Genomic DNA, 15,940 nt, shown 5'->3' with positions numbered 1-15,940 from the left:
CAAGGCACTCTCTCATTCTACCTTCATGTATTTCTACTACATGTATCTGCCTCTTTCAGGAGAGGATAAGCTGCTTGAGGGCAGGACTGTGTCTTCTTTTACTTTGTGCCCCTAATTCATTACTATATAATCTTTACACATCTCTTGGGAACATATATGCACCTTAAATATAATTGTTCCAAGGTAATATACCAGGAAATCAGTTTCTGCTCTCATAGCCTTGCAACGCATGGTTTCTTCTCTCTGGGATAAAATAGATTAATTACATTGAAAGTTGCCACCATTAATAGATTTATACCTAGTAAGGGAGGTAAAAAGCCTTAAATTCAACAAATATTTAACAAAATATTTAGTGTTTACTATGTATCCTGCATCAGACTAGTAATGGACTAAACAGCTATGGTCACTGTCCTATGGGAGATTCTTGCTTAGTAAGGGAAATGGTCAATCAATATACAAAACAACAGGCACTTTTATAGTTAGATACTACATTAAACATTATATAGAAAGTGAATGGTGATTCAGGATGAAATAGAAGCTTTAGGAAAAAATGAGGGTTAGAAAATCATTTCTGCTAGTGAGCCTTGATTTGAACTAAATGGAATGATGACATACGCATTCATGGAACTTCTTGAAAAAGCCTCTCATGGGCAAAGGAAACATGACATTTGCCCTAAGCAGGAATGAGAGATGAACTAATGCTAGAACCTCATCTACCTAATGTGGGTTCTTCTGAGAGTATATGAAAATACTTTGAGGATATTAAGTTTCAGATGCCTACCACAGCATGGAATTTGAAGATACAGTATCTCAAGCAGAGCACAAATTCACAATACTCTTTTGTTGTTGCTGAGAGACAGAGTGTGCATCTGCATGATCAAGAAGTCAGACAGAAGCGGGGGGGGGGGGGAGGGGGAGAGAGAGACTGAGAGAGAAAAAGAGAGAGAGAATCTCAAGCAAGATCCATCTCCAGCGCTGACCCTGTCATGGGGCTTGGTCTCACAACCATGAGATCATGACCTGAGCCAAAATCAAGAATTGGATGCTCAACTGACTAAACTACCCAGGCACCTCCATAACACTCTTCTATTTTAAGTTTTCCTGGTAAGTTTTGTGGGGGACATTACAGAGGCCTGAAGAGTAAGCTTTACTATTTATAAATGGGGAGTTTCATCCGATGAACTTAACTTTCTCCTGTAATCTGGGAAGGCTGTGGTATGTAGCACAATTTGTACTTGAATATGTCCCCACAGATCTGGGTGATTCTGACATTACAGACCCAGAGGTTCTGCCAGAATTAAGATTTCTTCCCCTTGTGATAATGTAAACATTAAAATTATGGCCACCTGTATTAGTGTCATAACAAATTACCACAAACTTGGTGGCTTAAAACAACAGAAGTTTATCCCCTCACAGCTTTGGAGCTGGACATCTGAAATCAAGGTGCCAGTATGGTCATACTCCCTCTGAGGGCTCTAAAGAAGAATCCTTCCTTGCCTCTTCCAGCTTCTTATTGACTCCAGGCACTTCTTCGCTTATGGCTGCACATTTTCAATTTCTGCCTCTGTCTTCTCATGGCCTTCTCCTCTTCTCCTGTCTCTCCACTGTGTGTCTTTTTTAAGGACACCTGTCATTGGATTTAGAGCCCACATGGATAATCCAGGATAATCTCATCTTGAGATCCTCAGTCACATCTACAAAGATTCTTTTACTAAATAAGATCACATTCATAGACTTGGATATATATCTTTGGGGGCTGGCCAACATTCAATTCCCATCTCACTCAGAAAGTATGGGAAAGACAAGGCATTTCTACTCTCATTGTACATGGCAGTTTTAGCCATAAATAAATGAATATAGAATATTAACAGTAATACTAGCATGTCATCTGTGATGAAAAAACATCATCCACGGGAAAATATTTAAGCCAAGTCAGTGACACAAGTTTGAGATCTCTAGTGAATTCTGCCTTTCCCCCTCAGCCAGTCTTGGAACTTTAAGGTCTAAGTCCTTTCTGAATATTCTATTTTAAAGCCCTTCAGGACTGAGGTTAATTCTGTGGCCAGAATCCAGAGAAGCTGCTGATTTGCTATCAGGTACCTTTAAGAAAATGAAGAGTGAACCAGAAAGCCCCAAAGAAATGCCTTTGGCTGCTTGGTAACCAGGACTACTACAAAGTAGTTCTGTTGTTTGAGATTAAGGTGGCAGTCTGAATGAGCTAAGAGATGGAGTAAGGCATGACTGAAAAAGCCAGGTCTTTGTTGAGTCACAGGATCTCAAGATTGGTCATTTTATTTGACCATCAGATGCAGTGATGAGTCTTCTGTACAACGATCTGCCAAGAAGCTTTCTGATCCATAGTTAGATATCTGGTGGCTCTTCCTTCATCCAGCATTAATAATAGCTTCCTCTATTATAAAATGGATTTTACCCTCTGTTTATTAATAGACAAACTGGCCTTCATTTTCCTGTATAAAGGGCCAAAATGATCCTAGTGACTTAGTTCCTCTCTTCAAAAATATTAAAACTTGGGGCACCTGAGTGGCTCAGTGAATTAAGCATGTGACTCTTGATCTCAGTTCAGGTCATGATCTCACAGTTTGTGACATCCATTGAGCCCCACATCTGACTCTGCACTGGCAGTGTGGAACATGCTTGGGATTCTCTCTCTGGCCTTCTCCATCATGTGCACACTTTCTCTCTCTCTCTCTAAATAAGCTTTAAAAAACTTTTAAAAAATATTGAAATTTACCTTTTGCCACACATATCTGAGAGTCATAAGTCACTGTTGTAAGAAGGGTCTAATATTGTCTAATCTTAGAGTTCACCTTGGCCATGGTTAGAATATGCAGTTCAGGGGCAGCTGGGTAGCAAAACAGGAACAAAGAAGCTGAGATTTAAACACAAAACTGAGGAAATTAGTGGTATCTCTTACTCTGGGGATTTCAGCAGGATACTATTTCAGCCCCTGTGGGATAGGGTGGGGAATAAACTTTGAAAGGAAGTGGTAAGGAAATAAGAGCATAAGGCAAAGATTGAATCCTTCCAGGGATTCTATTAGAAATAAGTTAAGGATGAAGAGAAGCAGGAACAGCCCTTGGAAACAGGGGCCAGCAGGAATAGTAGAGGAAGTAGGGCCTAAAGAACTTTATAGTCAGGCTGAACCAAGATCTGAAGAGTTGGCTGGTCCTGGGAGGGTCATTGACCTGAAAGCTACAACTAAATTAACGGGTGAAAAGAATTAATGGAGTGAAAGAAAGGAGTGCCAGAACATGGAGAAATGGATGGGCTTCAGGGAGGCTCAAGATCTAGGAAGGCTGTGAAGTTAATTAGGAACCAGGGAGTCAGAGGAAAGATGTGGCATGATTCGAGCCTGGCACTCCCAGGGGAGGGGTGTGTCCCAGCTGTTTATCCCGGGATTCCTGGGCACACAGCAGCAGATACTTGCAGATACCAGCCCCTTGTGCCCGTCGATGGTTACACATGGACTTCCCTGGGCTAGATCTGTCTGGGGTTGAGCAGTTTGACAAGGCCCACCATAACAATCTCTCAGTACGATTTTCCATCTCAAAAAGGGTGGGGTGGTTAAGGACATAGTTCAAAAAGTAAAAAGGAATTAAGAAAAAGTTTCAGGAGTCTATCTTTAGGACAAATTAAATTTTAGTAATTAAATTTTAATTCAGTTTTTTCTATTATATTGCAATCTGATGAACTGCTTCGCAAATATTGACTTTAGAGAATGTTGAGTGGACCTATTTTAATTACTTCTCCAAGTCTGTTGCTAGTATTCAAATTAATTGCCCTTAAGTACTCTGGTCACAAGACATAAACAAATGCAGTGGAGAAACAAGGATCAACTGTCTAGCAGATTCCCCAACTCCGAGGAGAGCAGCGATGCAGCAGCAATGGAATGCCCACTTTTTTGTTCAGGAGGACTCTATTGCTACAACCCAGTGAAGTGACACTCAGCATTTGGGCTCTAGTGCTGCCACTTGTTAGCTGAGTAACCTGGGAAAAGTTGCTTAACCTTCTTGAGTCTCAATTTCTGATCTGATACTTGGGATAGAAAATACCCATGTCCTAGACTTCTTAGGAGGATTAGAAATAATGTATGAAATTTCCATCACAGTGTCAGGAACGGAGGCAGGGCAGCTATCATAACCAACACACTGTGTTGAACAGACATACCCATTGTTGATAAAAAAAAACATACATTCAGAGGCACCTGGGAGTAAAGAAGGGAGGAGAGTGAGCCTTGGCTAATTTCTGACTAAATTGTCTGGCTAATTTCTCAGCAGCTTTGACTTGAGGAAAGTTCTTCTGAGTAAGCTTATATTTTCCATTACCCTTGAAGCTATGGTACCTTCCTACCACAGATGTTGGTAATTCCCAAATGAAATGCCATCTTTCCCTTAATGAAGAGGTTCAACATTCTCTAAAGTAATTTTCCATTCCTGGTCCTCCTAGGTGTTCTGTTGGCCATTGCATCTTGACTTGTTGGTAGATTATATTCAGCTGAGATCAAGGATTTCCCAGAGCTCTATTTAGATATGAAGGGGAGCCATGGTTTGAACAGAAGAACCTGTAGAACTTCTGACAGTTTTCTTTCATTGTTGGCTTTGCTCGTTGAGGGCTGAGAGTATAGTGTACGATCAAGAATTCATAGCACATTTTAATACCTATAGGCCTAGAGATGTGTGCAAAGTTCTCCCCAGGAATGGAAAGACCTCACAGATTTCTCCTTATTTGGGGAGAAAATAGGTGGTAAATAGTGTGCCAAGATGGCTTACTAAGCAGTGTAACTCTCGCTCTGTACAAAACCTCTGAGTTTCAACCTCATGGGGTTCTGACATCAGCTTTCACTTCCTTTATGGGTAACCAGAAGTTGTGAAGTCAGGAACAATGTTTAACAACTCAATTAACTGGAGAGATAATAGCTCAAACCCAGAATGTTATTGTTGGCTGGAATTGATTTTTTTGATTAGTAAGACTACAGATGTAACTTTATTTGACACTGCCTAAGCAAGCATTTTTTATAATTTTAGTTGAACACCCAGGAGACTCCTTTCAAACAGAAATAGAATAGCAAAGATGAGGACTGTGAGAGAAGGCAAACATACACACACAAATGTAGGGGGATTTTTTTTCATGTATATTACTTAGGCATATAATTCTCTCAAATGGATTTCTGTTGACCTGACATTTATGTTTTGTTGTTTTTCACACTGCCTCTGGTATTTTCAGAAAGATTTTTTTTTTCTTTTTTTAGCTACCCTGAAGTTATCCTTAATGTGGAGCTCTCATTCCAGAGTCTTTTCTCAAAATATTTTGGATAAAATCTGCTTGATTTTTCCCAGAGTGATTACAGTGAATGCTCCTATTTTCTTTTTCAATAAACATAACAAAATGTAATTTGTTCTGAGGATATCTCACAGGCAGGGAAGCTGTTTGTCCATCAACAACCTTTTCTCATTGTTCCGCCTCTTCTACCTGGGCAGAATATTCATCCTGGCTCCTAACTGATATCCTTGAAGAAGTATCCTTGGGGGAGGGCTTCAATCATGGCTCTGCCACTCAGAAGCTGCCTTTCATGTCTCTGGACCTCTGTACTCTTTCCATAGTGGTCTTGTGTCATGAAAACAGTTCTGGACTAGAACAGGAGACCTGAGGTTTAGATAGTGACTACTTTGTTAGATTAACGAAAAGTCCCTGTGTGGTCTGCAGTGTCTTCCTCTGTTTAAATGGTGGTGATCTCTAGATTTCATTCTGATTCTAAGATTTTGTGATGTTGTCTTCTGATCCCTGGTACAGGTGTCCCTCTGGCCCTGGTGACACAGTGGTAAATTACACATCTTTTGTGGATCCTTCATTTCTGGGGACAAGGATGGGTGTGAAACATAATGAGGAAAAAGTGAGACCACAGTGACAAGTGCTCTTGTTCTCTCATATTGAATGGATTCACCCACAGGCCCATCTGTGCAGTGCGGTAGGAGGAAGTGAATCCAGGGATGGAGTGGGAAGCAAAGAGGAATGAAGTGTAGGGTCAAAGGGACCAGGCCACTGAGCTATCTGTCTAGCCAGGACTCTTACGTTACACTTCTCTTCTCTCCTCCCAACAGGAAGGGAGGAAGTTGCTTAGCACCATTGTTTCTGTCTTAATTCTTTACCTTGTCAGTAATAATTCTCTTTCTCCTTCTCATTACCATTTCTCCTTCTCCTCTCCCCTATCTCATTACTCAGTTCAGATAGTTTCTCTCTTTCTAAATAATGGCTTTATTGAGATATTATCTGTATACCATAAAATGCACTGTTTTAAAGTGTACAATTCAGGGGTGCCTGGGCGCCTCAGTCAATTGAGCATCTAACTCTTGGTTTGGGCTCAGGTCATAATCTCACGGTAATGGGATTGAGCCCCATATCGGGCTCTGTGCTGGGTGTAGAGCCTGCTTGGAATTCTCTCTCTCTCTCTCTCTCTCTCTCTCTCTCAAAATAAATAAGATAAACATTAAAAAAGGGTGTACAATTCAGTGGGTTTTAGTATATTCACAGAAATGCATACAATTCTTTTTAGTAAGTAGAGGAAGGAACAATATAGTGATTTCAGAGGTGTCTACACTAATTTTCTCCTTTTTAAATTTGTCTACTTACCATTTTTTCGTTTGTTTTCTGTTTTATTGTTTCTCCTCCCTTCCTTTGCTTAGATTTATTGGCTTTACTGTATTTCATTTTTCCTTATAATTTGTAAGGCATACCAACATCTATTCACCAAGTTGACCATTCTTAAATTTCATCAAAAGTTTAAACTCATAGTTTTTGGATTCTCTGCAATTAAATACTACCTTTAATCCCTTCCCCAATAAAACAAAAATCTTAACATAGAACTTTTCCTTTTTATTTTCACCACCCCCACCACGCTGAAACCATATTTTAGTTTTGTGTGGTAACATTATAGATTTCGCTGTGTTTCACTTATATTTTGGTTCACTATTCTATTTTTGGAATCCCATAGATCCTTTCTCATTTTGCTGGAATTTATATTAATAATTCAGGAAAGATCTGAGAGAGGTAACCTTTCTGAGTGCTCATGTATCAGGAAATGCTTTTCTACTCTTCTGAATGCAGGTTTGGTTGCAAGCAGAATTCTAAATTCAAAATCATCTTTCAAAACCATTCAGATTCTTTTCCCCCCAGCATGTAATATGTCAGAAGTCTAATGCTGGTTTGTTTCTAATTCTTTTATAGATTATCTGTGTTTTGTTTTTTGTTTTTTTTTTTTTTCTCTATGGGAACTTTTAGGATGTTTGGTTCCATTCATTCAATAATTATTTATTAAGAAGCTACTAGGCACAAAGCGCTATTACAGATGCTAGAGGTAAAAAAAGTGAAAAAAAAACAGAATTCTTTGTCCTCAAGGACTTGATTCTAGTGGAGGCAACAAGAAGACAAACAAACAAACAAAACATATGGTGGGTCAGTGATAAATGCTGTGGAGAATGATAAAGTAGAAAAAGGAGATGAGGTGTGCTGTGTGAAAGTGGAGTATTGACATACTAAATATGAAAGCGAGGAAGTGAATTACTGAGATGACCTTTGGCCAGAGACATGAAGGGGGTAAAGGACAGATCAAGCTGTGCAGATATCTGGGAAGAATACTCCTGAGGAGGAAACTTCATGTGCAAAGGCCCTGAGGTGAGAACATTCCAGGGAAGTTTGAGAAAATGCAAGGAGTTATTATGCCTAGTTGGAATATACCAATGAAAGTGATAGTTGTAGGAGATAAGATGAAAGAGAGAATGTGGGGGATGTGGGTTAAATTCTGTAGGGCCTAATAGACCATTTTTGAAATTTTGATTTGAGTCTGAGTGAAATAAGAAGCCATTAGAAAATTGTGATAAGAAGAATGGCATTGAAAGAGCATGCTGGTTGCTGAGTTGAGAATAGACAACAAGGGAGGCAAGAGTCAAAGAAAGGAGAATTTATGGGTTTGTCTAATATTCCTAGGGAAAGATGATGCAACTTGAATCACAGTTATAGCAATGTAAGTGGTGAAGAGTAGACATATTTTAGATTCTACTTTTCATAATTTTAACTTAGAAATAATGTTTTAGGAGTTTATTTTTAAGTAATCTCTACACACAACATGGGGCTTGAACTCACAACTTCCAAGATCAAGAGTCACATGCTCCACCAACTGAGCCAGCCAGGTGCCCTTAACTTAGAAATAATTAAAAAAAAAAATTTTTTTAATGTTTATTTATTCTTGAGAGAGAGAGAGAGACAGAGACAGAGTGTGAGTGGATGAGGGTCAGGGAGAGAGAGGGAGAGACGGAATCTGAAGCAGGCTCCAGGCTCTGAGCTGTCAGCACAGAGCCTGACGCGGGGCTCGAACTCACAAACTGTGAGATTATGACCTGAGCTGAAGTCGGATGCTTAACCGACTGAGCCACCCAGGTGCCCCAGAAATAATTTTGTTTATACCTGTTAAAAGCATAAGAATGGTGCAAAGGACTCCAATATACCCTTCACACAGATTCCCCAATTGTAATAATTATCACATTTGGTTTTCAATTTATATATATGTATCTATGCATGCATGTATGTGTATGTATATATACATATATAGATACATATATATTATTACGATTTTTTGATCTATTTAAGAGTAAGTTGAAGACATGATGCCTTTATGACATATAGTGTATATTTTCTAAGAACATGACATACTCTTATATAATGACATAGAATGATCAAAGTCAAGAAAAAAACATTGATGCAATGCTATTATTTAATCTAGAGACTGTTCATGTTTTGCCAATTGTCTCAGTAATGTCCTTTATAGAAAAACATCTGGTACAGTAGATTATTTTTAAGGAGGAAGGATTAGGGTTGGTTAAGGAGTGTAGGTGAATTTGGGGAGAAAAAGAAGAATCAAGGATGACTTTCAGGTTTTTTACTCAAGCAACTGGAAAATGTAGTTGCTATTACCTGAGCCTGGGAGGGTATCAGGAAGAATGGTGTATGTGTGTTTGGGAGATGGGCAGGAAGAGCACAGTAGTTCAGCTTTAGATATACTAAATTTGAAATGTTTGTTAGACATCCAAGTGGATATGTGAGTTTGTCTTCTGTGAGCTGAAATTCCATCCTGATGTGCCTAATGTGAGTCTTTTCTATTAATTCAGCTAAGCACTGGTTAGATCCTTCAACATAAAGACATCATCTTTTTTTACGTGTAAGGAATGTTCTTCGACTCTTTATCTGAATGTTTCATTCCATTCTGCTATTTCCAGATGATGTTGGAACTTCTAAATTTGCCCTAGGTGTTTCTTAGATTCTTCTTTTTTTTTTTTTTTTTTTTTTAAGAGAGAGAGAGAGAGAGAGAATGAGGCAGGGAGAGGAGCAGGAGAGAGAGAGAGAGAGAAAGAGAGAGAAGCTGAAGGAGGCTCCACACACAGCACGGAGCCCAACATGGGGCTCAATCCCACAACCCTGGGATCACAACTCCAGCCAAAATCAAGAGTTGGATGCTGAACCGACTGAGCCACCCAGGCACCCGTCTTAGAATTTCTTTTACATCTCCTATCTCTTAGGCTTTTTGTTGTTGTTCCAGCTGTGGGAATCCTTCTGAACATTCTTACAAGCTCACTAATTGTGTTGGTTCAGTACATCTTTTATTCAATAACAAGTATAATTGAATTTCACATCATTCTCTTCTCTTTGACAGTATCAATTACATTTAAAGTTACTTTTTCCTCTTTTCTCTTTCAGAAAACTAACTAGACTCTCAGTTCTTTGCCTGAGGGGTTTAATGACTTTTTAATATGGCATTTGTTCTCTTAAAATATTCAGTGACTATTCCTGTCCTTTTATCATTGATTTGATATGAAGATGTCACTATTTGCTAACGGACATACCTGAAGCACATGAAGTCTTCTCCAACCCCAGAGTCTTCAATTCTGTTTAGTCTGGGTGCAAAAAATTCCCCAAAACTCCCCTAGGTGGTACCAACTTGCACCAATCTTTATGATATTTAAACTTGATCAGCATAATAGCCTCCTAACGGTATCACTCTTTTTGTCTTGCCCCACTTCAATCTTTTCTCCATTCTGTTGCCAAAACCCAGCTTTTGGAATTGAAATATTAAATGGCATTTTACATTTTAAAATTTACATCTCTCATAATTTTCAGGATAAAATAGGAAATCCTCAGAGTGGCAACATGACGGCAACATGATGACAAGTGTCATCTACAGACATTTGCCTGTATTCTGCTTATTTGCCTAATGTTCCAGGCACATCAAACTACAGGTGATTCTCTGAACATGGATCCATGCTTTTTATCAGCCTCTTGTCTACACCTGGAGTGCTCTACCTCTTCTCTGCTTCTGGAACTTCAAAACAACCTTCAAGATGCAGCATCTGTTGTACATCTGTGCCCAAGAACTACTCTATTGCCACTACATTCTGTCCCCACTGTGTTAATCACTCCCCTTTCTGAATTATTGGTGCATTTTTAAATATACCTGTAGGTGTTATAAATAATTTATGTACGTCTTCTCCCCTATCAGATAGAAAGAGATTTAAATGCAGAGGTGTGTTTTATTCACCTCAGAATCTTCACTATGTACTATATATACATAAGAAACATCGATGCGATGCTATTACTTAATCTATAGACTGTGGCAGGGAGTCCCTTAAATGAAATGGAAAATCCCAAGTTGATTATAGCTGCTTTTCTGTTTAGAAAGGAGGGGATCTGGGACCTGATGTCTATGTACTCATGAGGATGTGGACTAATTAATGCCATTTTGTAGGACTCTAACAATTTTTTAGGACTCTCACTTTGAGATTGGTCTCTGATGTTGGCTCTACCATGGATTCCTTATAAAATAGCCACAGAGGCCACTTCGATGTCTCGCTTTTGATATTAAAGTAGTCCTCAAGCCTTGGGCAATGACCAATGAGGCCCAAGCAAGTATGTGGGAAGGGAAATGCCAAGACACAAGGAAACAGCCCCCAGCCAAACCACAGGGTAAACCCAGGAGTTCTGCTATGCGTGGGTTGAGGTCAAAACAGAACAATGAAGAAATCTTTCAGGCAGAGCAGGGGAATCCTGGTGCTCTAGTGGCAGAGAAGCTAGGTACAGAATGATAAAAGGCCAGTGGCAGGGATCTAGCATGGCATGCTAAGAAGTTTATACACCTCCAAGAGACAACGGGAGGCCAGGGGAAGTTTTAAAATAAGAGATATAAAACCGTTTATCATACAACCTAGACTTCAGTGTCCAGTGTCCAGCTGTATGTTTGGGGTCTGTGGAGAGAAGAAATGACCTGGAGGTTTAAAAGAGAACATTCTAAGAATGGCATGAAGGTCTGTAAGTCCAAGGCACAGGATGAGGAAACAGGGGTAGGGAGAAGGTCATAACAGGAGGTTCACCTTGAAACATAAGTTAGGGTCAGATTGCAAAAGGTTTTATGGCATGGTAGATGTCATACTTCATTCTTTTCACTAAAAGGAACGAAGAAGGATTTTAAAGAGGGGAATGAAAGAGGGCACAGGGAGACTGGTTTGAGGCCAGGCTTCTTGCTGAGCATCAGGGTTCGATCACAGATAAAGAAGAGATCCCTGCCAAGGCAAGGTTGTTCATGGAGAAACAGGGAGACAATCTTACTCCCTTAGGAGAGTTTGCTCTGGGTCTATAGTTTATTTCTGGGATCTTGACATTAGTTACTGGATTAGATCCAAATGGGGCCCTATCAAGAATATGTTTAATAAAGTCAAAGCAGTCTTTTACCATTATTTCACTCATTCAATTAACAACTCGTGCCTACTATTAAAAAAATGTTACTTCTGAAAGAAATCCAGTGTCTAAAACAAGTACACAAATGACTAAAATAAAGAATTAAACTAGGAATTAATAAAGCAGTGAAGAAAGGAATGAGGCACCTAAGTAAAGCATTTTGAGAAAGCAGCTGAAATGTCTAAGGGGCAGGAAGGAGTCCTGAAGGAAATGGAACCTGAGTTTAGATCTCAAGGATACACAAAGGGGATTAAATAGGATAGAATATTTCAAGAAGAGGAAAAACGATGAAGATATATGGATGAGATATCTAAATAGCATCAGCAAATAAATGTTATAGATGTTGTTTAAAGCAATTTCCTGACTCCTTGTACTAGTAATGGATTATCTCCATGGAAGTGTAACTATATCCCTTACCATCTTTCAGGTCCTTTTTTTAAAAAAAAGAAAAATTATTTTAGAGAGAGAGAGCAAGCGCATGGGCAGAGTAGGGCAGAAAGAGAGGGAAATAGAGAATCTGAAGCAGGCTCTGCACTGTGTGCAAAAAGCCCGATGTGGGGCTTGAACCCACGTATCATGAGATCATGACTTGAGGCCAAATGACTGAGCCACCCAAATGCTCCACCTTCTTTCAGGTCTTAAAGAGATCGGCAGCACTTTTTTTTTTTTTTAATGTTTATTTATTATTGAGAGACAGAGAAAGACAGAGCATGAGCATGGGAGGGGCAGAAAGAGGGGAGACAGAATCCGAAGCAGGCTACAGGCTCTGAGCTGTCAGCACAGAGCCCGACGCGTGGCTCAAACTCACAAACCATGAGATCATGACCTGAGCCAAAGTCAACACCCAACAGACTGAGCCAGCCAGGCACCCCTGGCTGCACTCTTTAACAACAGTTCATATTATATTAGACAATCAACTAGGTAAATAAAGACATTTGTTTAATTTCCAGGTGTAAAGACTTTGACCCCAGGAAAATAGGTATACCCTCTGACCCATCAAATCCACACCTAGGTAAATTTCCAACAGAATACATACTTATTTTTACAAAAGATATTTATAAGAATGTTCAGAGTAATGTTATCTATAATAGCCTTATAACTGGAAATAATACTATTATCCATCAAAAATATAGCTGTGACATATTCATACAATAATCTAACATACCACAAAAAAAATGAACTAAAACTATACACGTGAATGAATCTCAAAGCATAATGTTGAGTGAATGAAGCTAGATACACACAAACAAAGGACATTAAACCCATATAAAATTCAAAGTTGATAGACCTACTCTATGGTGTTAGTTATGAAGATAGAGGTTACCTTTGGTGAGGCTATGTTTACTCTTAAAATTCATTGAGCTATATACATACAGCTGAGCACTCTACTATATATGCATGTTAGTTTTCAATAACGATATTTACATTCATTTTAAAAATTCATTAGTTTCTGTGGATAAAAGGAAAACATGATTCTTCTGTAGTTAGTCTTGTTTGGAGGCAGCGTAACTGAGAATTATGGTCTATGTCATAAATGCCATAATAGAAGCAAGCGTGGTGCATTTTCCATGGGGCCAAAGAGGAATGGCACACTATCTGAATTGCAAATGGAGATTATCAAAGGCTTCCTGAAGGACACCCTGCTTCTGTGGATTCTTTTTTTTAAATATTTTTTTAATGTTTTATTTTATTTTTTGAGAGACAGAGAGAGATAGAGCATGAGCAGGGGAGGGGAAGAGAGAGAGGGAGACACAGAATCCAAAGCAGGCTCCAGGCTCTGAGCCTGATGTGGGTCTTGAACCCACAAACGCGAGATCATGACCTAAGCCAAAGTCAGAGGCTCAACCGCTCAACCAAATGGGCCACCCAGGGGTCCCCCTGCTTCAGCGGATTCTTAAAGGAGAAATAGGAATTGATCAGCTTTGCCAGGGTTGTTAACTGAAGACAACAAAATCCACTTTAGCTGGTGCAAGCAGGTGTCTAGGGGCTCTTGGTTGGCTCAGTTGGTCAAGTGTCCAACTTCAGCTCAGGTCATGATCTCACAGTTTGAGGGTTCAAGTCCCACATTGGGCACTGTGCTGACAGATCAGAGCCTGGAGCCTGCTTCAGATTCTGTGATTCCCTCTCTCTCTGCCCCTCCCCTGCTAGTGCTCTGTCTCTCTCAAAAATAAATGAACATTAAAAAAAAAAAAAAAAAAGCAGGTGTCTACTCTGTAATACTTTACACAGTATCTTGTAATGTCTGGGAACTAGGGAACAGAGATCATAGCAGTTTATACATAAGAAAGAAGGAGTATTTGAGACAAATGACTCAAATAAGACTGATTATACTTTCTTCTCTAAGAAATCAGTCCAGATTCTAGTTCAATAGCTGAAGATAATGATGGACAGAACTTACAGTGACACATTTACCATTAATTCAGATACAAACACAATATAATTAAATGTTTACTTGAAGGAACTACTTTTCAAAGGGAAGAATAAAAGGGAAATACAAAGATTACACAGCACATAGAACAAATATAACATGAAAGAATCTTTTAAGTGGGTCACATGGAAATTCTATTCCATGCCCACAAAAGCAGGTTTCCTGGGGTCAGGTTATTATTATTATTTTTTAAATTAGTTTTATTAAGGTATAAGTTATATGCCAGGAAATTCACCAACTTTAAGAGTGCAATTTGTTCAGCTTTGACAAATAACTAGAATTGTAACCAACATGATATAAAACATTCCATCTCTGCATAAACTCTCCCAGACCCCTTTGAAGCCAATCCTACCCCTGTTACCTGTGTCCTAGACTACACTCACCTTTTGCCTCATTAATTTTGATTTTCTAGAAAAAAAAATGTAAATATGTAGTCTTTTGTGGCTGCCATCTTTTATTTAGTACAGTGTTTCTTTAACTTTTAAAATTATCTCCCCCTTAAAGAACATTTTTAGCCATTTGTTACCTAATTGTTTCTCCCCTCTTTATGAAGTTTTCATGCCATAGATATACTCTTGTCCATTTGTGTACCTATGTATATTTGTGTTTCATACATGGAAAGATTTTTTTCACACCTTAAGAATGGACTTCTGAGAATATATGATTTACATGTACACCAGCATAATGTTTTTGTAATTCATCAGTGGTTCATTTTAACTGCTGGGTAATTTTGATTATATGAAGAGACATTCGTGAAGTGAGTAAGAATAACTGCAAATGTGTTACAAAGATCAGGTACTAAGAGTATAATTCAATTACTGCTCTTCCTCAGATATGATCCTCAGTCTCCCTGGTGTCAGTAAACAGATCTCTAATCACACAATTGTTCAAGTTAGAAATCTGGGAGTGACTGAGATACTTCCCCCCCCCCCCTTCATTTCCCTATATACAATCCATTAAATTCTGTCAATTTCACCTCTAGATCATTTTTAAAATCTGGTCTCAAGGGATCAGATTTTGCCATGACCCAGAACATTGCAGACATGGAAGGATTTTTTTAAAAATGTTTACTTATTCCGAGAGAGAGAGAGAGAGAGAGAGAGAGAGAGAGAATGCATGCACAAGCAGAGGGGGGTGGTGGCAGAGAAAGAGGGAGAGAATCCCAAGCGGGCTCTACACTGTTAGCACAGAGCCTGATGGAGGGTTGGATCCCATTACCCTGGGATCATGACCTGAGTCACCCAGGAGCCCCAGGATTTTTTTACTCTGAAAGAAATGGGAAGCCACTGAAGGAATTTAAGTAAGAAAAGAAATGACTTAGTGTAACTAAAGGATTACTAACTCTTTCATTTAATAAATAATAAATTAGGATGTGGATAATGGGTTAGAAGGGACTAAGACTATTTAGGGAAAGGATCTTTTCAGAGGAAAAGTGATAGTGGTTCTTCCACGAATTTGAAGGTGTGGGAATGGGAGAATTGGGAGATATGCTGTGTTTTCAGTGGGACCCATGAGAATTTAGCCAAGGCCTCACTGCTAGATTACAACATAACTATGGTGAGAAATTCACATATACACTCCTATTGTTTATTGCTGCTTTGATGTAGTTGATTTTCCTTGACCAAACTATTTAGCATCCTAATGAATTATGAATACTCTTGCATCATTTGCTGATGAGTTGGAAGGAATTAGAGAATTAGAATCACACTTAAAAGA

The 15,940-nt window shown here is 39.0% G+C and overlaps 2 protein-coding genes across 3 annotated transcripts in view; one reads left to right on the top strand and one right to left on the bottom strand.

The window, feature by feature from the left end:
* The window catches only part of ELMO1 (engulfment and cell motility 1), a 727,703-nt gene that overhangs the window by 690,812 nt on the left and 20,951 nt on the right, over positions 1-15,940 (bottom strand). The gene's annotated exons all lie outside the window — the stretch shown is intronic.
* GPR141 (G protein-coupled receptor 141) overlaps positions 1-15,940 on the top strand; it is a 45,833-nt gene that overhangs the window by 26,467 nt on the left and 3,426 nt on the right. The window lies entirely within an intron of this gene.

The sequence above is a fragment of the Puma concolor genome, chromosome A2, assembly GCF_028749965.1.
Source record: "Puma concolor isolate L17-30 chromosome A2, mPumCon1.1.hap2, whole genome shotgun sequence".
Classification (NCBI taxonomy): Eukaryota; Metazoa; Chordata; class Mammalia; order Carnivora; family Felidae; genus Puma; species Puma concolor.
The sequence above is the reverse complement of the archived record's forward strand: the minus strand, read 5'-3'. Positions and strand labels throughout refer to the sequence as shown.